This window comes from Poecilia reticulata, chromosome 20, assembly GCF_904066995.2.
Source record: "Poecilia reticulata chromosome 20, P_reticulata-male-v2, whole genome shotgun sequence".
Classification (NCBI taxonomy): domain Eukaryota; kingdom Metazoa; phylum Chordata; class Actinopteri; order Cyprinodontiformes; family Poeciliidae; genus Poecilia; species Poecilia reticulata.
Genome location: NC_088849.1, coordinates 1,204,715 through 1,229,266, shown reverse-complemented (window position 1 = coordinate 1,229,266; position 24,552 = coordinate 1,204,715). Strand labels below are relative to the sequence as shown.

General features: G+C 42.5%; 1 long non-coding RNA gene across 1 annotated transcript; it reads right to left on the bottom strand.

Annotated features, from left to right (window-relative positions):
* Nucleotides 1-370: 370 nt before the first annotated feature.
* On the bottom strand, nucleotides 371-4,279 carry LOC145549302 (uncharacterized). Its single transcript, XR_014085200.1, has 3 exons — nucleotides 1,438-4,279; nucleotides 1,280-1,332; nucleotides 371-864 (listed from the first exon to the last, which is right to left on the bottom strand). It is a non-coding gene; the product is annotated as an uncharacterized LOC145549302 (long non-coding RNA).
* Nucleotides 4,280-24,552: the final 20,273 nt, after the last annotated feature.

The window sequence follows — 24,552 nt, the reverse complement described above, 5'->3', positions numbered from 1 at the left end:
GTGGGATTTTTGACCCTGTATTCTGACGCGAATGCAGCTAGTCAGCGACAGATATCGACAGCAATCAACAGTTGGCGGGGCAGTGCAGTTTCGTCGGCCGCAGTCGAATGCTATTGAATTCGGAATCCTACAGGGGGCGGAGAAGGGGTGCAGGGGTAGTGCTGGGGAGGAGGGGGGGGGTTAACAGTTTAACGACTCTACTTAACATGTGAATAGCAACAGGAGACCCACATGAATTGTCAGTCATTGGATGAAAAAACAATGACATCACAATTAATTACTTACACGTGATTGGTTGGTACATATCTCCCTATTGGACACACTAGACCTTTATAATTACAGGCCTGGTTAAGCCCCTCCCTAATAAATTATAAAAAATAACCCAGAAATAAAAATACACCAAGCACAAGGCATAAGTTTATATTTTTAATTTTTGTTGAAAAAGAAATATGTACATACATGCATATAACACACATCTACAAATAAAGAAACCACACATAAAATAACATCTATAAATAAAAAAAAACTTCAGTTAAAAAAAAATAAAATAAATAAATAAATAGATTACAGCACAAAATGCTTATCTACTTCTGGGCCGTGTGGTGGTGGCTTTCTTTCTGAGCATGATCCAACATACAAATGCTTATGACGCAACATGCTGTATTTAGGGTTAGCTTCAAGTCTCTCCTGTAGTTTGGAGCAGAGGTTGTCGAGCTCCTGGCTGCGGAAACTTGGTGTTCTCACAATCCAGCCTGATTCACCCTCGAAGACGCCATCCTCTTCATCAGACATGAGGTCAAAGGTGACACCTTCCCAAAAGGAAATCTCCTCTGCTACCAGGACGCTCTCCCTCGCCTCCAGCAGCTGTTGACACAGAACAGACATTAAGTCATGAAGAATCTTTATGAAAACATATTGTTGAAACTATACTGACATTTTAAGTGTCTTGGTTTAGAAACACCAAATATGGGGAGGTGTAATCCATTTGTCATTGAAAACTATGGCTATGTGGTAAAGTATCAACTCCTGAATATCATGTGAATAAACATGATATTTAACAAAACATTGATAAAAGTACTTAAGTGATTTGTCATTAACCATTGAGGCTACATTAAAATTATTGTACACCATCTTGTCCCAAAATGTTACAGCTTCTTAAGAAAATGTAATGTTATTTTTCTTTTCACTGCTGATTGCATTCATACACACATATATACAAACATGCATGCAAAACTGATGCATTTGATGCAATTGTGACATCTCTAGTAATAAATCTGACCTGCTTCTTTCTTTAGCTACATCTGGATGACTGGCAGTAGGTCCTGGATGCAGCTGGAAAACATTTTTGTGCATTGTCAATACATAGCATAATTACATTATGTACATAAACAATGTTGAAGCATAAAATATCAACATTCTAAAATGGTAGATACTCACACAGTTGCATCTCTGTCCTCATCACGGACATCAGAACGTTCCAGAAGAGTCTGATTGTCACAAATGTGACTCTCATTCTGTGGAGTCTGTGGAAATAAATGTAAAATTAAAAAAACATTGTACCAAATATATCGCTTTCTCAAAAATACGTAAGTTAATAAGTTAAAATTATTCTCAACCAACCATTATACAGTCGGGAATCAGCGCAGTGATTATACATACCGGCTTCATGACTTCACAATGGTATAGAGAAATATTTAGGGTTCTCCGTCATGAAAGGATTAGTGCAGTTCTTAAGGGTAATGAAAAACATTTCCTTGATATGTGGTCTCCTGTGCTTAGCTATCTACCTAAAGAGTTGAGGCAACTTGTGATGAGAGGTCAGAATCCTATAAAGTGGAAGGTCTCATCAGGTCTTACCTAAAGAACATCTTCCTTTTGTATCACTATGCATCTTTCAAGGTTGTGTAGACATTTATGCAACCAGTTACAGAAGTTATCCTTCTCATGCCAAAGGACTGAATGTATAATGGATTGTTTAGTATAGTGGCCTCATTAGTGCAGTGGCCAGGCGGGTAGTGTGTTGTCCTTAAGACATTTCTATAAATAAGTAAGTTCATAAGGTTAAATAAATAATTCTGAAAGTATTTTGGTGTAATTAAAAATAATTGCAAGTTGTTTAGACAAACAATTCATGCTTTATATAAGTTTGTATAAAAAAATACATTATCGGTCAATTCTACTTCCGGTTCCGGTTAAATACTTCCGATATTCCGTTTTTGTTTTGAAAACAAAGGTTCACATGCAAAAGGCAGCATGGAAATGTTATCAGATGCCATCCACTCTAAATTGTCATGCAGGAACGCCGTAAGTTACATCATATGGCAGATTATACTGTTTAGTTGGATATTATTGTTGATTTTCCTGTAATGTTATCTTAGCAAACTTGAACCAATTAATTTGGGTATATATGTCTCTACATGTTGAGATAAAGCATATTTTTTGTCATTTCAGTTTTCACCACATGTTCATCAAGACAATTAAACAAGCTGCAACTGAACTCCAGGGTCTTCATTTGTGGTTTAACTCGGTGTCACTAACAGCGATGTTGAAAACACTACACTTTCTGTTCAGTTTTTTTATTGAAGAGAAAAACGGCGACAGCTGATAACGGCAACAGCTATAGGTAACCTAGCAACCAAAAATCAACAAAAGCAAGATAGTGACAAAACAGGACCATATCCTGTTGAGCATTCTTCAAAGTAAAAGACTTCCTCTATTCAAATAAATCATGTCTTGCACTTAAATATATTTCACTTCACCTTGGTAATTATATACAATCATGTTCAATTCAATTAATAATAATCATCATGTAAATTATGCTTAACATATAATTGTAAATCAGTCACTTATCATGCAAAATATACTGAACATATAAGTGTAAAAATGTCACAACAAAGGCCTTAAAGGTGAAAGAACAATGAAGTGGATTGCAGGAGACCTCACCAGCCCTAAACCCCATTGAGAACTTGTGGGCTCTTAAACAGTTCTCATCTCTGAACAGTGTCTGGGAGGCAGTGGTTGCTGCTGCACAAAAAGTTGATCATGTAGCAGCATAAATAGTATGCTGCCACTTTAAGGTCAATTTCGGCTGCTGCATATAACGAAGCCTTCACCTGTCATGAGGCTGCTTGCGTGGTGACGTCAACTCAATCTGCTTCCTTTGTTTGCACTGTTCTGGGTAAGAGTGGCTGTTTTATTCAGGGCTTAAAGAGCTACGGCCGGGTGCTGGATTTCTGGCTTTTGACCAAACGGTCCGCCTCAACCAAACTAGTCTTCGGGCTTAAAGGGCTCCGTCTACAAAGATGTCTGCCAATCAGAATTCTAGCTCCTGTGTTCTTGACCAATGACTGTAAAACGGTTTGTAGAAGAGAAGCGCATGCGTTCGGTTTGGCGGTTAAATCAAATGCGATATGAAAAAAAATGGAGTTTGTCTGACCCGGTAAAGAAACACGTTTACTTGAGAATGGAATTAAAAACAAGTGGCCCTAGGCAAAGGAAAGAGGACAAGACGGAAAGTTGGCGGACATTTTTACAACAGGGGGCGCGGGGATTCTTTTGGGTGGCGTTTGGTCGAAGGTAAACTTTACACCTTACAATCACAACAATACCAGTTTAAACTTTGAGCAACTTCCTAAAACAATATTTCGTAGCGTTCATTTTATAGCGTTAACACCGGCGCTGTAAGTGGTCCGGTATGAAATGGGTGTGATAGAACAACGGTACCACAGCACTTTTAAATGTCAACAATCAGAATACAGAAATTGTTTCCGTTGTTTTAAAAGGTTTATGTCAGTCTGCCTTTTCCCCATCAATACGGTTCCTGACCGCCCTGCACCTTAGGGGGTAAAAAAAAAAAAAAACGACTTGCACATTGCACAAAACTCTGAAACAGGAGAAGCGGGACATAAAACGGAGCGACGAACTAGATGTGAATTATGGCATAAAAACAGAGAATCCGACGCTGAACAGTGAAAAATCAACACATGATGTGAAACACATGACGATCAGGCGGCGCAGCAGGTGATGAGTGAAGATTACTCATGGTGAGCGTCAATAAATGATAAAATAAATCTAGCAACAGGAAAGAAACTAAAGTGGACATAGCAATAAACCAAGAGAGGATAATACTAATCAAAGGAAACTAAATGGAAATGAATAAAGAACAAAATGCAAGAATAAACTGAGAAACTAAAGTAAATACAGAGGAATAAACTGGTATGGCAAGACCTTTCGAGCAATAATTAATACAGAGACCGTATGGCAAGAATAAACGGACACTATTTCCACATTAAAGGTAAAATAATATTGTTGAAGTGCCATGGGTTTGTTGAGACCACATCTAGTACTGAGAATAAATATATCTTACAGACCATAACAGTAGATAACTGATCACTTATTTATGCCTTTAATTAGATTTGATATATTTATTTCTTCAATATCATTTTTCATGTCAGTGTTAATGTCATGAGGCTGATGACTCCATGACACTTTCAATTTGACTCATTAGGATTTGATTAAGAACCAGATTTGTTCTTTGTAATTTCTGTCCAGTAAAACTATTAATCTATAAATCAATAGACAGGTCTATATAAAGATATAATCCATGTTTCTGTCTCATATTTGTATGGCATTAAAAGGACCTGGAACTTTTGTTTTTCCACTGAAAGCTCTGGTTTACACAGTAAATGCCATGTGGGTGAAATTTTATGGATGATACTCTGATGTCCCATTCTCCTGAAGGCAGCACAGAGCTGCACCACCAGAAACTCACAGAAACACTGAAGAGAAGAAGAGCTATGATTAATGTAGTTACAGTTCTATCCATGTTTTAATGTTGCAGAGCTCAGTCGTTTTGCAAACAGATTAAAGTTTAAACTGACATGTTGAACATCTTTTATCTGGTCATTTTGTGGAATATTTAACAACTAGAAAATGGCAAAGAACAAGAATATTTTTCCACTCTGATTGGCTGCTGTTAGGCCTACCAAGTTTAAGTTGAATGTTCATTGCATTTTTCGTAGACGCTTGTGAAAATAATTTCTATTCCCATGACTTTTTTGTTCTCTGGAAAATTATTTTTGATGATAAATACAGAAACAAGCATACAAATCAAAACATCTACAATAGTTATAGTAATATTAATATTAATAATAAAATAATGGTCAGTGCAAAGTAGCCTAAAAAGTCTTTGGTGGGGGCGGTGAGGGACCTGGATAAAGGCTGGGGGGGCGCTAAACCCTAAAAAGGTTGAGAAACACTGGCAATGTTGGTTATGATGCATGTTCTAAATTACTTGCAAAAACATTGACTGAAAGGACTCTTATTTAATGTTGAGGGATTTTTGCCTGTAAGTCAAACCTTTAGGGCACAGACATTTTACATTTTGTTTTGAGTTGAAATGTACTGAAGTCTTATTTAAGTTTGAGTGTTTAGCTTGTTAATTGTATTGTTAGAAGCCATTGTTTGCACTATTCAAAGACACTTTTTATTAAACTGTGGCAATAGCAACGGTATAGTTAATTTCTATCATAACTATAAGTTTCAGGCTCAGGATTTTTTTTTACTTTAAGCCCTGTTTATTGTTTGTCGGCTTTAATAGTAGTTAATGCTAATTGGTCCATCTGCTTAGCCTCCTATGCTGCACCTCCAATATCTGGACCAATCTGTCCATTCATTTGTTTGCTGACAGGAAGGTAAGGGCTAGCGTGGCTAGGTAACATCTAGTTCCCCCATTGGTAAGCCTCAGTTTCCTTTTAAATTTAAACATTTTATTATAATAAATCTTGTCAAATGCATTCACTATTTTAACCATTCAATTTCAGATTATTGGAAATTTAAAAGATATATTGAAATTTAATCAATTTTTGTAGAACTTTCTGAATCTCGTCTCATTTCCAGCAGAACTTACTGTGTCCTTATTGCATTACATTTTCCTGGAGTTATTCCAGATGGCATTGTTGGTCATTGTAACCTTTAATATTCTATATTTGGGTTCATAATAAGAAAATCCACCCCCAGGTTGCCACAATTGTCAACCAACGGCAGAAATCCCATCTCGTTATGGGGGGGTGGGGGGGGCATAAACAGGGACATTTTTAAGAGCAATTTTGGGGGGGTTGGCAAAGTTATAGTAAAATGTGGCAAATCTTTTTTGTGCGTGTGTGTGTGTGTTCAAGCTGCACCATCAGAAATGACTAGTAAGTAGCAATGAATAACCAAAGTGTTTTTCTCAGTAAACAACCTGTTGAGACCCATAGAAGTCAAACTAAGATTCAAATGTTGCTATACGAGTTTGGTTCAGTGTCAGCAATCTAATCTCTGCTACACCTTTACAAAAACTCAAAACTTGTTTTTATTTAGAGCCTTAATTAGTAACTCCACTTAATAAAATTCCTGATAAATATTGATTTATTGCAGTGGTTCTCAATACAAATCACATGTTATTTAAATTATAAAGTTGCTTTAAACTTTTATTTTTGATGGGGGTTTTTTATGTCCTGGATAACTGAGAACCTATAAATATGTAGAAATTGAATATCTGGTAAGTATCATAACTTAAACTTTAAGGTCAGCACCAGAGTTTTCTAGAAAAATATTCAGATTTTATTTTGTGGTTTTAAAGGCTCTACGTTGAAGATGTTAAGAAATAAAGGCATAGGCTACTTTATTTTGTTTGCCCCTCTGCTCTCGGCTCCCATACAGAGCTGTCGGCTAGAGGTAACTCTCAGCTGCTTCCTCCCGTTTCAAACACTTCTTATTAAAGTAAGAGTTAAAGAGCTAAATATAATTGAAATATTGTCTACCTTCAACAGAAAAAGGAGCTAAGTCTATGAAAGCAATGTAGCAGTTTTGCTAGTTTTGATTTCCAAAGCATAACAAAGCAGTTTATCATGATTCAGCCAAAGTAATGAAATAACTGTTTATTGTCAATGTGTTTCTTCCTATTGAGCAGTGAAAGTAAATAAAACGTGTTACATATCTTTTTCTTTAAGTATTTATTTACTGGAGGGTTTTTTGTTTGTGCTGCAGAGCCACAACAACAACTAGCTCCTCACTTCAGTGGTTCTAACGGAGCCTGTGCCATTCAGCAGCGCAGCTGTTGCTGCTGCTACACTTTGGACTGAACCATTGTTCTAACATTGGTGAGGAGGACCTAAAAATTCTTTTTTTTTTCTTAGATGAATGGCAGATTTACTTCGTTCTTTGTTTCTATTGCCGTTCTTATGCAGATATTGTTTAAATACTAGGGTTTCTTTCATGATTTCTTTGAGGGGGACAATTCTAGACTTTTCCAAGATTGGGAGGGTCCAGACCATGACGGACTCCATCAGTGGAAGGCTTATAACTGTTATTGAAAAGAAGGGTGGCTATATTGGTCACTGACTTATTTTTTATATGTCAGAAATGTTTGTCAATTTTGAGTTGTATATTTATTATTATCACTTTAAAGGATGACCATTGTCTGTTACTACCCGATAGTAAGTCCCGCCCACTCCTCACAACTCTTTGGACTCACTACGGCCCAGTTCTCTGTCTAACAGGTCCGGAAAACCCCCAGAAACTCGGGTCTTACCCTAGCAATAGTTTGTGGAGAATTATCTGTTTAAACTGGGGTCGGAAAGGACTCGTCTAGCTCTGACTACCTTCGATCCAGAAGTTATGACCTTTTACAGTTGGGGGGCAATCCGCTGAGTAGCCCTCACAGCGACATAACCCCTACAACCACTCCTGTTAACGGTAGCTCCTTTCCTAAAATAACGGCACTTGTTAACGGCTAGATTAAATTTAGTGACTTAGAGTTAAGTCCCAAGGTCATTATTTTAGTTTTGGCTAAAAGCAACCTATAAAACATTTCTACTTTTTCCTCCCAGAATCAAACTTCATAGCTATTTCACAACCATCAAAGAACTTTAAGGTGACTCATTAATTGAATGTCCACAACATCTTTTAGATTTTCTTAAATGCTAATTATTTTATTAGTAAGGCAATTTTGCAAGGGTCAGTACAGCTTAATTCAGTAGCAGAAATAATCAAATAAGTAAAATCAATAATCTAGCCTATCTTTCCCTAATGCTGACACTGAGAACTAAAAAAGGGAAACTTTGAGAGAGACGGACAGAGTTTGGCATTTTGAACCCCAGAACTGGCCTGATGATGAAGAAGGTGTTGCAGCAGCAGGAGGTTCCCAGTACAGGAAGAGTACTGACTCAGAGCAGCAGGTCTCGGGCATCAGGGTGACTTCCTCATGCGCGTAGCGGTCCTCAGCTTCTTGTCTTGCAGCTCTGTAGCTCCCTTCTCCTCGTCTCACGATCTTCCTGGTCCCACGGAAGGAACACACCAGTTCTTCCTCTTTGCCTTTGTTCTTTGCCTTTGTCTTTATCTTCATCTTTGCCTTGGTCTTTGTCTTTGGGGGTCTAAACCCAGCTGTTGAGAGAAGTGCGATTTGAAGCCACATGTTGCGGGGCTAACGGGTTGGTCCCCATGTGCAGAACAGTCTTCGGTTCTGTGGCCCCGGCTCTTCTTCAGCTGCAGAGTTCTTTGTCCATCTCCGTCTTGGCTCGAAGCTGCCTGAAGGATCCAACCAAAGATTCCCGAGTTTCTGGGGGTTTTCCGGACCTGTTAGACAGAGAACTGGGCCGTAGTGAGTCCAAAGAGTTGTGAGGAGTGGGCGGGACTTACTATCGGGTAGTAACAGACATGGCGCCCGAACAGGGAAGGATCCAACCAAAGATTCCTCTTTTGCACCCACCTTATAAAGGGTTTATCCACCTTTTGGTGCGTTTACATTGGCTAGCTTTGTTGCTGTGCCTGTCTCATTGGCTGACTGCTTGGACAGATGATCTCATCTCCATCACCCTGGAGACCTTATGACCGGATCTCTGTTCTAATGTCCCCAAGTTGCTCAATAGTTCCTCCTACCTCTGTTTCCTGCCCAACCTTTTCTTAGGCCAGTTGAAGTTTAGCAATAAGGCTTTATCTTCTCCGTTCTCCTATCAGTTCCTATTTCCCCTGACCTTCCACCTACCATCTACCTTCAGCACAACATCAGTGACCTTTAATTACAGTTACAACATTTTACACCTTTTCAAGTTCAATGTCAAAATCACATTTATAACCTTTTAGTTTATCTGATTCAACATTCATTTATAATGTTATAATAACCATAACTTATTAGTTACTCTTATTATAATCATAATGTGAGTTATTACAGACACTTCTGAAAAGAAACCAAGAATATCCATTATTCTAATTATTTGATACCATGTTACAGTTACTTGTTTCACCTTTAAGTACTTCCACAAGTGTGAGAGTAAGTGTAAATATTCTTATAATCAAACCAACATCAACCACTGGTTAAACCGATATTAATTATTGGCATAATTATAAGTCATTATTTTAAGTATTTTACTGTGGGTTTTATCCAATCTCTCAAAATGTTTAGATTTTATTCTTTAAAAACCTTTAATGCTTTAAAATAAGGAATGGTCTGAATTATTTTTAGCCGGATGCAAGAAAGAAACTTCCTCTTTATTAAGGAAATGAGCTCTTCCTGTTTCATGACTCTCTTTCTGCCTGACTATGATTTTTTATGATTAAATAGAAAAAAGTAGAATTAAAGCAAAGTTTGCAGGACACAATAACAACACACACAACCAGATTCATTTTATTACAGTCTGACTCTACTGTTGGGTCTTGATGTCACCTGTATAATTAATTTTAAGGTAATTTTATTTATTATTACTATTAAACTAAAATCTCCAGCATGGGGAAGTGGGATGAGCTCGACTTTTCTCGACACCCCCTCCGCGAGGTCAGACCTTTCACATGCTGGGAACCCAACATCCTCTTGCAGGTCTGCGTCCTCATCCCCTGGAAAGAGAAGATGGCAGTCTGGGATGTGAAGATCCTCCATCGTCACCAAGGCCACAGCAGTCTGGGATGTGAAGATGCAGATCCTCCATCGTCACCAAGGCCTCAGCAGTCTGGGATGTGAAGATGCAGATCCTCAGTTGTCATCAAGGCCTCAGCAGCCTGGGATGTGAAGATGCAGATCCTCCATCGTCACCAAGGCCACAGCAGTCTGGGATGTGAAGATGCAGATCCTCCATCTTCACCAAGGCCTCAGCAGCCTTCAAACTCCACTGCTCTTTGACACCCCCTCCTTGGAGTTTTGATGTCTCTCAGGAAGTGACGAATGTTGAAGAGAACCCAGGTCGCTCTGATCCTTTAATAGTGACAAAAAAATCCTCAGCTGAATGAAGCGTTGGTTCTTCAGGATGTGGAAGATTCCTTAGGGACAGGTTGATGGGCAAAAAGCCTCAAATAAAAAATAAAAAAAACTCTGGATGTTCAGTAGAGCAAAACAAAAAGCATAAGCAGCATGACGCTTTATCCATAATCATAATCCTTTTCCATCGCTGGGGTCGTTAAAGGGTTACTGGAGTTGTCGGAGGCAACAGGACTCTGTCAGGCAGGACTCTGTGAAGTCCACAGGTTGCTTCCAGGTGTTGGGTGTGATTTCAACACTTTGTTGCAGGATTGATCTTGGTGGTTGTCTATGACGCCACTCCTTCCTCACGACTTCAGTCCCTTTTCCTGTTTAATCCATCCTTTTGTGACAGGAGTTCTTCTTTAGCATAATCCAATTTCTTCAGGGCCCTCCTAGTCCTAAGCCTTGAAGTTGTTCTTTGAATGGCAATCATCCTGTAATAGTAGCCAGTCTAACACAGGATGGCATGAAGCTTGATTCTTGCAATGTTCTGGTTCGCTTTAGCTAAGAACTGGCTTGAACACTGACCTCGTGGACCCCTTTCTTCATAAGTAATACTTTTTTACATTGCAGTACTTGCTTCACAAAATTCATTCCATTGAATTTCAACTTGATCACCGTGACTACAGGCCGATCTTGATCTTTAATCCAAACTTTCTGTCCTGTTTTCAATGACACTGTAAACTGCAACTTCCCCTTTCCCTCTCTGGGCAAAAAGGAGAAGTGCCTTCGCCTTCCTGCTTTCAGTGGCGTGAACGGAGTTCCTCTGCAGGGGAAGACCTGCTCTTTTTCAGCTGTCACTGTTACACCATGTCCATCAGCACCAAGAGGTACTCCTCACCTCTCTTTTCTGTTATCCATGGGGCCTCCCGTCCTCTGGGAGTACTGTCCCACTTCTCGGCTCCGACAAGGACAATTTTCCTCTGCTGGACATAGCAGTCCACTTCATCATTTCCACGCCAATGAGCTCCCTCATGCGTGCTCTCAGATGCTCGACCTTGAGCTCCAGATGCATTTCACCACTTCCTTGTGGAATTGCTTACATCTTCTGGACGTACGACCTCGCGTCGTCCTCCTTGTCTCCGAGTCGCCTATCCCCCAAAGCCTCTCTTAAGCCATCGAGCAGGAATGGGTCTAGGCTATCTTGGCTACTAGCGTCACTGATGGACATGGTCAACTGTCCTCAGTGAAACTCCCCTCACCCACACGCCGTGTAGTTACTGCGAGATCCAGAACTATCCTCCTGTTTTACACGCTTAGACTTCTATGACGTTGGGCTCCACCTTGTTGTGGTTACGCAACGCCCCACGTTGGGCGCCACTTGTTGTTGCGCAACACCTCCCCCCCTTCTCTCTCACTCTACTTCCCCTTCTCAGAGGAGGGAGATGTGCAGCCAGCTCTCCATCTAACGGGTAATTTGAGTTTTCTAAATCTGATGGGATTTTACCCTGTTCAGAACTGAGTAAACTCTGTTTAAGCTGGCATCGAGAAAGACTAGCCTGGTTTCTAACGACCTCCCCCTCCAGATGTCCCACCCTTTTTCACCCTGTGAATTAGCCAGATTGAGTAGCTTGCAACCAACTAGCTTCACAGAGCACACCTGTTTCACTAAATTCACTGAGCGAGGCTTTTGGGGAAAGCAGGTCGGGAAAAAATATGTGGAAAGCAGAGCTTATAATCTAAATGACTCCATGATTGATGACCTCCTAAACCGCACCTGGGAGGTTTACAGCTACAGTTTCCTCAAAGAAGGAGTAATTTGCTGGGTAAGGATCATGCATCAGAAAGAGCGACAGACGGCCTGATGCAACTGGATCCATCCAGACCACGGCATGCCAGAATGGCATTGCAACAGAGCCTGCCGACCCCTAGCGCTGGCACCGTCCCAAGGATACTGGGACACCGAGGTGATTTATTCAGCCCCACATAGGTCCTCAGGCTGCAGGACTTGGCTCCCACGCAGGGAGTTCTGGGGAGATTATCATCTGAATTGTGAAGAAGACGAAATTGACACCGAGACCCTGTATCAAAACCGAACTGCTAGTAACAGCACTAGGATACGACCGACGGGGCAACCAGAACAGCACGTCTGGGAAAACATCACAGCCTTCCTGATTAAACAAGGATCCAGACGGTTCATGTTTCAGAGTGACCAGCAAGAATGTTATAAGACTAAATTTGGTATCCTAAATGCATGCCTATGGAACAAATATGTTAGTTGCACCGGACAAAATCACATAGTTTTGGCTCTGAAGGACGATTGGTCATTCTCGTGGACCCGAGCTAGAACTGTGCAAACAGAAATAGAACCTTGGTTGAATGACTCGTTTCCCTGGACTGGTATAGCAAAAGATCAGGTATTCTTTATAGGAGACTTCCCGGAGGGGGCAGTTCGCTCCCCTGCCGGGTTGAAAGGACCGCACTTTGCTGACATGCGCACACAACCGCTTCCAACTCCAGATGACCTCCTAAATGCCCCTAAGGACCAGTTTGCACAAATTGATGAGTGTGTAGCCCGACGCATTTTTGATAGCCTTAACGACACGGAATGGGTGAAGACGATGTCCTCCCCGCGATGTGACCTTTGGCAAACCAGCAACACCTTCCACGCTGCATGGAAATATCACTGCCCGAGTCCTGACACCTTCAAAACAGCGAAACTCGTCCTCCGTGCCTGGTACGAGGACTACCATCGTGCCTGGGATTGGGAGTGGTGGGGACTTCAACAGGAAGAACTGCAAGCTTGGGTTCTGCCTTGCCTCAATGTGTCCCATAACTATTGGATTAAATACCAGTACATTGCCACTGTCTACTCTAAAGATCGGATGATTTGGCCAGGTATTTTTTGGAGACCCGACAACTACGTCCTACCAAGGCCCTGGCGCATGACTTGCAATGACAACAAGACCCAATGTACCATTGGGCTGGCAAGGAAACCATGTCAGACAATCCCGGGTTGGGAAGATTACTGCAAGGAACATTATGCGGATGAATATGACACCCATGCATCTGATGTGGTTTGGCGAAAGATTGCAGGGACATGGCGAAGAGCGATTGTAAGGGCAAAAACCTGCACTGATGCGATTTTGGGATACCAGCTACAAAAGCGCAAGAAGATTGTAGGTCTCCCTGTCCCTGCCATCCCCGACACTCTCATAGCCATCGCAGAAGGCCATGCATTCCGGAAAAGTCTTTGCGACGGAGAAGTGGACCCTGGGTTTGACTGGGTAGGCCCTAACCTTCTCTATTCTAACCTCACCTGCAACAGTTCCAAGGAAGTGTGGCAGAAATGTGGAACGGGTGAGCAACAGCATGCCTGCTACTGGTACGAGACTTTGGGCTCTACCCTGACTACTACCGTTATGGATGTAGTTGAGGAGGTTGGAAATGTGGTTGGTGGAGGCCTCAGTATTATCGAACATTGGTTGCTAAATGCTTTGAGCATGTTATGGCCATATTTGCTGGGCTTCCTGGGCGGAGCCATTGCCCTCATTCTGGGAGTGGTTGTAGTGAAGGAGTGGCTAAAAATGATTTGCCATCGCGAGAGGAAGGACTACCGGCCCCTCCCCCCAGAGGAGGAGCCGGTTTCAGCATAAAAGCAGGCTGCCGGGAGCCAGCGAGCCATTCGCGGATCTTCACTGCTACAATCAAGACTGGACCTAAACCAAGGGACAAGAAGGGACGACATGGAATTTAATTCTTCAACCAACTTCTCTCTTCCCTCTACACTTTTCGCACCCATCCAAGTGAGTACCACTGAGCAACTCGGGTTCATCCTGGCCTGGGTTGTCTACTGCCACACTGGGTCCTGGTCCACCGGACAGCTCCTGAGGGTGCTTGTCTCGGTTCAAGGGCTCATAAAGATCATCCTGCGCCCAATCTTTTTGGGGCGCTGGGATCTCGCCCCTTCCCTCTTCGCCTGTTACCTCATGGGTAGGACCCGCATCAACTGGCGACGAGGCGCGGTGGCATGCCTTTGGCTTTCCATTGGCTTTCCATTGACACCGCGGCCTTTCTGATGGAATTGATCCTCGGGGGAATTCATGCTACCCGTGCGGCGCCACTCAAGATCCTGGCCGCTATCGTCGAGGGCATTCTGGCCGTATCCATCCTCATTTACCTAGTCTACCAAGCCCTATCCATCAAAGGCAAGGGTAGGCTCCGCTGGCTTCGTAAGTGGGCTGCCCTGACCCTCTGGGCAACAGGGTGGGGAGTTTTTGTGCTTCTGTATTGGTTAGGGAAGTCGTCCCCGCTGCCCATTGCCGTATGGCTCATGACCCACGGGGCCATATTTCACGATCCAACCCCGATGTCTACTCCCGGGTCCCCGGAATATGAAGATCCTCCTCCTATCATTAATTCCCCTTGGCTCACGGCTCAACGAGGCACATCAGTGTAGAACCAGCCTTGATCCCTGCTCCTGCTTATGCGCATTTAGCTTCTTTTTATCCATTTATGTATGTTGATCGATCGATACCTACTAATCATGAAAGTTACCTGAGTTGCTGTTTCTCCTAGGCTCCAACTTACTGTGTGGGATGCGGAGCGTCCGTAGAATCCTTGGGATTCATGTGGGTAGCATCGTCTACCCGATGGTGTAACGCTTGCGTGCACCTAGATAACGTTACAGCGATCCACTGCCTCAATGAGCAACGGGACCTGCCGTACGTCTCGACCTCTGCATCTCGATCCCTGGAACGAGTACATAAAGTCGTGTGGACCTCTGCGTTGAACCAAGACGACGACACTCTCCGAACATCGTACTTGGGAAACGACCGGATATTACCCATAGTCCAGAAGCTATGGGAGAATCAGATCACTCGTCAATGCCTACCCACTCTACACCTTCTGGATGGCCGAGTGTTGGCGGTGGGAGACCCCCGTCCACCTGTTTGTCCGGCGTCTCCTGATATGTACATCGACGTCGGGTGCCAGACCAGCATTGCAACTCACGTACAGAGTACCCAAACTGAGTCCCTCAGTTCATCTCAGCAGGCATGCCAGACCGATGATATACCTGTCCCATCACCCCAAGACCAAAGTAGCAACGTCAGCTCCTCTGTCGCCTGCATCTGCCAGACACAGTCTCCCTCGTTTGCTGTTGACTTCGAGAACCTGCTGAAGGAACTCGAGGAAAGTTGCAGTTTCCCAGCGGCCCCGCCACAGGATTTGGCGGCCGAAGTGCTGTCTCCAACCTCACCACCTCAGTTGGAGCGTCAAGACCCCTTTGGGCCGTCTGGGTCTACTGTGGAATTGGGACTAGACACCGACATCTGGTCTTCTCCGCCTTCCCACCTAACGGAATACGAGATCGTGGACACATGGACGCCTTCGTCTTCTCCTGTGACCTGCTACGAGAGAGACATTTTAACTCTCCATGGTGGTGATGAACTGGACTTTTGGTAGTCGGAATTTATGTTTTCTGCGAAGCCCCGTCCGATCTCACGGAGGGGGTGTCGAGGAATCTGGTATGAGTGTGAGATCTGTCCAGGTATACGCAGAAAAATGGAATAAAGGCCTGGGAAATAACAGTATACCCTGATTAATGATTAAAAGATGATTATAAATGTTAAGTGATTATAAGGTGATGATACTCATGCCAATGAAGCAATGTCTGTGATGTATGATTAAAAACATATACTCTGTACTTTTAATCAAATGAATGTTATAATAATGTATGCTCTGTATGCTTAAATCAGTTAATTCTACTACATTGTGAAAGACTGAAGGTTACATTGTGGAGTTAACAATAATTAACATAACTATGTATGGTTACCACATATTATTAAAATTGTGAAGACTGGGGAAAGGAGAAAAGCAGCAATTCTCCTCACTGAGTGAGAGGCGAGAGGTGGGGGCGAGAATGGAGCCAGATGGCCGGTGAGTAATAGGCCTTGGGAAGGTCAGGCCGCCCGGTCTTGCAAAACGTCAGGATGATAAGGCAGATAGGCGGGTTCCAAGTCAGGCAGCCCGGCCTTGCAGGATGTCAGGATGATGTAAGGAAAGTAGGCGGGTTCCATAGAAACACAGTGCATAAATACTGATGGTCGAAAGAAAAAGATCGTACTTCGTCTCCGGCGCAGAAGAGGAGCCAGCAAAGGGAAGCAAACTAAAGGCCAGCAGAGGACTACACTCGGGACCGAGGAAAAAGCTCAAAGACTTCACGCCGATAACAAGGGACAAGTTCCACCGGCCACCAACTCCGGTTCCAGATTCGACCGATTCCTCTGCTTCTACCCAACGCTCTCTAAAATCATCGCAGCCGACTTGGAAAAGGGACGGAGGTCTTTTAAAGATAAAGAGTCTGCACGTTTAATGGAAAGCGTGAGTCTTCTCTCCGCTTCTCTTCATTAAAGAGGACCTTGCTCCGGCTGGACAAGGACTCTGACCAAGGACATCTAACAGATTACAGCTGCCGAGAACAAGGACCATCGGGTATGAGTCGACCTGCTTTCCCCAAAAGCCTCGCTCAGTGAATTTAGTGAAACAGGTGTGCTCTGTGAAGCTAGTTGGTTGCAAGCTACTCAATCTGGCTAATTCACAGGGTGAAAAAGGGTGGGACATCTGGAGGGGGAGGTCGTTAGAAACCAGGCTAGTCTTTCTCGATGCCAGCTTAAACAGAGTTTACTCAGTTCTGAACAGGGTAAAATCCCATCAGATTTAGAAAACTCAAATTACCCGTTAGATGGAGAGCTGGCTGCACATCTCCCTCCTCTGAGAAGGGGAAGTAGAGTGAGAGAGAAGGGGGGGGAGGTGTTGCGCAACAACAAGTGGCGCCCAACGTGGGGCGTTGCGTAACCACAACAAGGTGGAGCCCAACGTCATAGAAGTCTAAGCGTGTAAAACAGGAGGATAGTTCTGGATCTCGCAGTAACTACACGGCGTGTGGGTGAGGGGAGTTTCACTGAGGACAGTTGACCATGTCCATCAGTGACGCTAGTAGCCAAGATAGCCTAGACCCATTCCTGCTCGATGGCTTAAGAGAGGCTTTGGGGGATAGGCGACTCGGAGACAAGGAGGACGACGCGAGGTCGTACGTCCAGAAGATGTAAGCAATTCCACAAGGAAGTGGTGAAATGCATCTGGAGCTCAAGGTCGAGCATCTGAGAGCACGCATGAGGGAGCTCATTGGCGTGGAAATGATGAAGTGGACTGCTATGTCCAGCAGAGGAAATTGTCCTTGTCGGAGCCGAGAAGTGGGACAGTACTCCCAGAGGACGGGAGGCCCCATGGATAACAGAAAAGAGAGGTGAGGAGTACCTCTTGGTGCTGATGGACATGGTGTAACAGTGACAGCTGAAAAAGAGCAGGTCTTCCCCTGCAGAGGAACTCCGTTCACGCCACTGAAAGCAGGAAGGCGAAGGCACTTCTCCTTTTTGCCCAGAGAGGGAAAGGGGAAGTTGCAGTTTACAGTGTCATTGAAAACAGGACAGAAAGTTTGGATTAAAGATCAAGATCGGCCTGTAGTCACGGTGATCAAGTTGAAATTCAATGGAATGAATTTTGTGAAGCAAGTACTGCAATGTAAAAAAGTATTACTTATGAAGAAAGGGGTCCACGAGGTCAGTGTTCAAGCCAGTTCTTAGCTAAAGCGAACCAGAACATTGCAAGAATCAAGCTTCATGCCATCCTGTGTTAGACTGGCTACTATTACAGGATGATTGCCATTCAAAGAACAACTTCAAGGCTTAGGACTAGGAGGGCCCTGAAGAAATTGGATTATGCTAAAGAAGAACTCCTGTCACAAAAGGATGGATTAAACAGGAAAAGGGACTGAAGTCGTGAGGAAGGAGTGGCGTCATAGACAACCACCAAGATCAATCCTGCAACAAAGTGTTGAAATCACACCCAACACCTGGAAGCAACCTGTGGACTTCACAGAGTCCTGCCTGACAGAGTCCTGTTGCCTCCGACAACTCCAGTAACCCTTTAACGACCCCAGCGATGGAAAAGGATTATGATTATGGATAAAGCGTCATGCTGCTTATGCTTTTTGTTTTGCTCTACTGAACATCCAGAGTTTTTTTTATTTTTTATTTGAGGCTTTTTGCCCATCAACCTGTCCCTAAGGAATCTTCCACATCCTGAAGAACCAACGCTTCATTCAGCTGAGGATTTTTTGTCACTATTAAAGGATCAGAGCGACCTGGGTTCTCTTCAACATTCGTCACTTCCTGAGAGACATCAAAACTCCAAGGAGGGGGTGTCAAAGAGCAGTGGAGTTTGAAGGCTGCTGAGGCCTTGGTGAAGATGGAGGATCTGCATCTTCACATCCCAGACTGCTGAGGCCTTGATGACAACTGAGGATCTGCATCTTCACATCCCAGACTGCTGTGGCCTTGGTGACGATGGAGGATCTTCACATCCCAGACTGCCATCTTCTCTTTCCAGGGGATGAGGACGCAGACCTGCAAGAGGATGTTGGGTTCCCAGCATGTGAAAGGTCTGACCTCGCGGAGGGGGTGTCGAGAAAAGTCGAGCTCATCCCACTTCCCCATGCTGGAGATTTTAGTTTAATAGTAATAATAAATAAAATTACCTTAAAATTAATTATACAGGTGACATCAAGACCCAACAATAGAGTCAGACGGTAATAAAATGAATCTGGTTGTGTGTGTTGTTATTGTGTCCTGCAAACTTTGCTTTAATTCTACTTTTTTCTATTTAATCATAAAAAATCATAGTCAGGCAGAAAGAGAGTCATGGAACAGGAAGAGCTCATTTCCTTAATAAAGAGGAAGTTTCTTTCTTGCATCCGGCTAAAAATAATTCAGACCATTCCTTATTTTAAAGCATTAAAGGTTTTTAAAGAATAAAATCTAAACATTTTGAGATTGGATAAAACCCACAGTAAAATACTTAAAATAATGACTTATAATTATGCCAATAATTAATATCGGTTTAACCAGTGGTTGATGTTGGTTTGATTATAAGAATATTTACACTTACTCTCACACTTGTGGAAGTACTTAAAGGTGAAACAAGTAACTGTAACATGGTATCAAATAATTAGAATAATGGATATTCTTGGTTTCTTTTCAGAAATGTCTGTAATAACTCACATTATGATTATAATAAAAGTAACTAATAAGTTATGGTTATTATAACATTATAAATGAATGTTGAATCAGATAAACTAAAAGGTTATAAATGTGATTTTGACATTGAACTTGAAAAGGTGTAAAATGTTGTAACTGTAATTAAAGGTCACTGATGTTGTGCTGAAGGTAGATGGTAGGTGGAAGGTCAGGGGAAATAGGAACTGATAGGAGAACGGAGAAGATAAAGCCTTATTGCTAAACTTCAACTGGCCTAAGAAAAGGTTGGGCAGGAAACAGAGGTAGGAGGAACTGTTGAGCAACTTGGGGACATTAGAACAGAGATCCGGTCATAAGGTCTCCAGGGTGATGGAGATGAGATCATCTGTCCAAGCAGTCAGCCAATGAGACAGGCACAGCAACAAAGCTAGCCAATGTAAACGCACCAAAAGGTGGATAAACCCTTTATAAGGTGGGTGCAAAAGAGGAATCTTTGGTTGGATCCTTCCCTGTTCGGGCGCCATGTCTGTTACTACCCGATAGTAAGTCCCGCCCACTCCTCACAACTCTTTGGACTCACTACGGCCCAGTTCTCTGTCTAACAGGTCCGGAAAACCCCCAGAAACTCGGGTCTTACCCTAGCAATAGTTTGTGGAGAATTATCTGTTTAAACTGGGGTCGGAAAGGACTCGTCTAGCTCTGACTACCTTCGATCCAGAAGTTATGACCTTTTACAGTTGGGGGGCAATCCGCTGAGTAGCCCTCACAGCGACATAACCCCTACAACCACTCCTGTTAACGGTAGCTCCTTTCCTAAAATAACGGCACTTGTTAACGGCTAGATTAAATTTAGTGACTTAGAGTTAAGTCCCAAGGTCATTATTTTAGTTTTGGCTAAAAGCAACCTATAAAACATTTCTACTTTTTCCTCCCAGAATCAAACTTCATAGCTATTTCACAACCATCAAAGAACTTTAAGGTGACTCATTAATTGAATGTCCACAACATCTTTTAGATTTTCTTAAATGCTAATTATTTTATTAGTAAGGCAATTTTGCAAGGGTCAGTACAGCTTAATTCAGTAGCAGAAATAATCAAATAAGTAAAATCAATAATCTAGCCTATCTTTCCCTAATGCTGACACTGAGAACTAAAAAAGGGAAACTTTGAGAGAGACGGACAGAGTTTGGCATTTTGAACCCCAGAACTGGCCTGATGATGAAGAAGGTGTTGCAGCAGCAGCAGGAGGTTCCCAGTACAGGAAGAGTACTGACTCAGAGCAGCAGGTCTCGGGCATCAGGGTGACTTCCTCATGCGCGTAGCGGTCCTCAGCTTCTTGTCTTGCAGCTCTGTAGCTCCCTTCTCCTCGTCTCACGATCTTCCTGGTCCCACGGAAGGAACACACCAGTTCTTCCTCTTTGCCTTTGTTCTTTGCCTTTGTCTTTATCTTTGTCTTTATCTTCATCTTTGCCTTGGTCTTTGTCTTTGGGGGTCTAAACCCAGCTGTTGAGAGAAGTGCGATTTGAAGCCACATGTTGCGGGGCTAACGGGTTGGTCCCCATGTGCAGAACAGTCTTCGGTTCTGTGGCCCCGGCTCTTCTTCAGCTGCAGAGTTCTTTGTCCATCTCCGTCTTGGCTCCAAGCTGCCTGAAGGATCCAACCAAAGATTCCTCTTTTGCACCCACCTTATAAAGGGTTTATCCACCTTTTGGTGCGTTTGCATTGGCTAGCTTTGTTGCTGTGCCTGTCTCATTGGCTGACTGCTTGGACAGATGATCTCATCTCCATCACCCTGGAGACCTTATGACCGGATCTCTGTTCTAATGTCCCCAAGTTGCTCAATAGTTCCTCCTACCTCTGTTTCCTGCCCAACCTTTTCTTAGGCCAGTTGAAGTTTAGCAATAAGGCGTTGTCTTCTCCGTTCTCCTATCAGTTCCTATTTCCCCTGACCTTCCACCTACCATCTACCTTCAGCACAACATCAGTGACCTTTAATTACAGTTACAACATTTTACACCTTTTCAAGTTCAATGTCAAAATCACATTTATAACCTTTTAGTTTCTCTGATTTAACATTCATTTATAATGTTATAATAACCATAACTTATTAGTTACTCTTATTATAATCATAAGGTGAGTTATTACAGACATTTCTGAAAAGAAACCAAGAATATCCATTATTCTAATTATTTGATACCATGTTACAGTTACTTGTTTCACCTTTAAGTACTTCCACAAGTGTGAGAGTAAGTGTAAATATTCTTATAATCAAACCAACATCAACCACTGGTTAAACCAATATTAATTATTGGCATAATTATAAGTCATTATTTTAAGTATTTTACTCTGGGTTTTATCCAATCTCTCAAAATGTTTAGATTTTATTCTTTAAAAACCTTTAATGCTTTAAAATAAGGAATGGTCTGAATTATTTTTAGCCGGATGCAAGAAAGAAACTTCCTCTTTATTAAGGAAATGAGCTCTTCCTGTTTCATGACTCTCTTTCTGCCTGACTATGATTTTTTATGATTAAATAGAAAAAAGTAGAATTAAAGCAAAGTTTGCAGGACACAATAACAACACACACAACCAGATTCATTTTATTACCGTCTGACTCTACTGTTGGGTCTTGATGTCACCTGTATAATTAATTTTAAGGTAATTTTATTTATTATTACTATTAAACTAAAATCTCCAGCATGGGGAAGTGGGATGAGCTCGACTTTTCTCGACACCATAAACAAGTGAGATGGGAAATGTTTCAATTTGAATTCAGTTGCCCAATAATCCTGCTCATATAGATATTGTGCTAAAAAAGCTAAAATCTCACTTTTACTTTCTTAAATATTCAGGTTTGAGAGGTTATTGACATTTGGAGTGACCAAGAGTGCAGTAGATGTTTAACAATAAAATTAATCCTTAAAACTACAACTTGAGTAATAATTATGCACACAGTGTACTGAGCTGATGTACAACACAAAAGAAACCTTTAACTTGAGGAAAAGGTTAACAGGTTTAAATAAAAATACTCCAAATGTACACAAGGTTAAACTAAGAAACTAAGCAAAAATTTGATAGAAATAACACTAATTAACCTAAATTGAAATACAAGAATGAATCAAAACCCAACCCCCCAAAAATTTAAGTGCCTTAAAACAAAACTCACCAGCACAACTCTTTGGTATATTTATGAAACAAATAAACAAGCAAGAAAGCCATAGTTTCAAAATAAAGTTTTTTTGTTCATGGATGCTGATGAAAAGTCCAAACAACTTCACACAGAACAACGCACAAGCAGAGTTGTTTGTTTTTCATTTCAAAAAGTCATTTTCCATATCTGGTAGGGATGAGAGTTTTTGCTGTTGCAATAAAATGCAATAAAAATGGAAATGCATATCTTTGTCCAAACTCATCATACGTTACTGTGTTCCTGCACAGTAAAAACTGCTGGGTTAAAAATAACCCAATTCATAACCCAGCGCTGGGTCATATATGGATTGAGGGTTTGACCCAGCACATTGGGTCATGGCAACTAACCAAACGTTGGGTTAAATTGACTCGTTTAAATTGGTTAAATTGACCTACACCGGAGGGTGTGCTCCAATTACAGGGGGGTCACACTCTTAAGCCTCCCTGGTAAGGTCTATTCAGGGGTCCTGGAGAGGAGGGTCCGTCGGATAGTCGAACCTCGGATTCAGGAAGAGCAGTGTGGTTTTCGTCCTGGTCGTGGAACACTGGACCAGCTCTACACCCTCAGCAGGGTCCTGGAGGGTGCATGGGAGTTCGCCCAACCAGTCTACATGTGTTTTGTGGACTTGGAGAAGGCGTTCGACCGTGTCCCTCGGGAGACCCTGTGGGGGGTACTCCGGGAGTATGGGGTACCGGGCCCTTTGATACGGGCTCTCTCCCTTAGAGATAGGGTGAGAAGCTCGGTCATCCGGGAGGGACTCAGAGTAGAGCCGCTGCTCCTCCACGTCGAGAAGAGCCAGTTGAGGTGACTCGGGCATCTGGTAAGGATGCCTCCTGGACGCCTCCCTGGTGAGGTGTTCCAGGCATGTCCCACCGGGAGGAGGCCTTGGGGAAGACCCAGGACACGCTGGAGGGACTATGTCTCTCGGCTGGTCTGGGAACGCTTTGGGGTTCCTCTGGAGGAGCTGGAAGAAGTGGCTGGGGAGAGGGAAGTCTGGGCCTCCCTTCTGAAGCTGCTGCCCCCGCGACCCGACCTCGGATAAGCGGAAGAACATGGATGGATGGATGGATGGATGGATGGACGGACGGACGGACGGACGGACGGACGGACGGACGGACCCAAAATTGGGTTGAAACTCATAACCCAACATAAGGGTTATTGTACCACTATAGTTGGGTTAAAATAAAAAAAGATTTATTTTAAATTTCACTATATAAAAACAGGATTAAAAACAATCTGAATTTAAAGTTTCTTTTATTTCCACGTGATACATATATAGAGCCAGCAGATTTCATTTACAAAAGTTACAAAACATAAGTTGTTTCAAAAGTATATAGTTAAATCACTTCAACTCATTTGGCTACAACTCCAGAAGTATCTGTTACTACACATTAGAAAACATTTCATGTAAAAAGTCTGTTTTAAAGCAAACTACAAGTAAAACCTTCAGCCATTAAACAAGGAGCATTTTTAACGACACTTTAGCATTTTTGCCCGTCTCCCTGCATGAGGTTCCATGTTGCCACATTTTGTAGATGAGCCACCAGGTTTGTCCCAACCTGATGGAGAGAGAAGACAGAAAAAACAGGCCATTAGTGATGCACTTATTTAAACAGTAAACAATTTGAGCATGATTCAGAGATCAAGGTTGACTTACAGGGTGGTTATCAATGAAACCTTCTGAACGTCCAGGTTGATGGGTCTGAAACTTCTCCCAAATGATTTAGTAGGGAGGAGTACTGGCAGCAGCTCCAGGGCTACATCATCTTGTGTGTCTGACAAACATAAGCTTGTGTTAAAAATTTTAATGTTAAAAACAGTTTAGAAAACATCTCTTGAGCTTCAATACCTTAAGGGAGAAAATTCATGTTGTTGAGAAGATGGCCGCTCCTTCCTCTTCTTGGCCATACAAAAGATCTTTGTATGGCCGTGTTTGAAGCGACTGCAGGGGAGCGGATAAGTCCGAAACCGTCCGAGCATGTTTGTAATTAAGCTATATGTTCATAAGCCGAGCACAGTTATTATAAATGACACAACTAATTTATAATAACTTT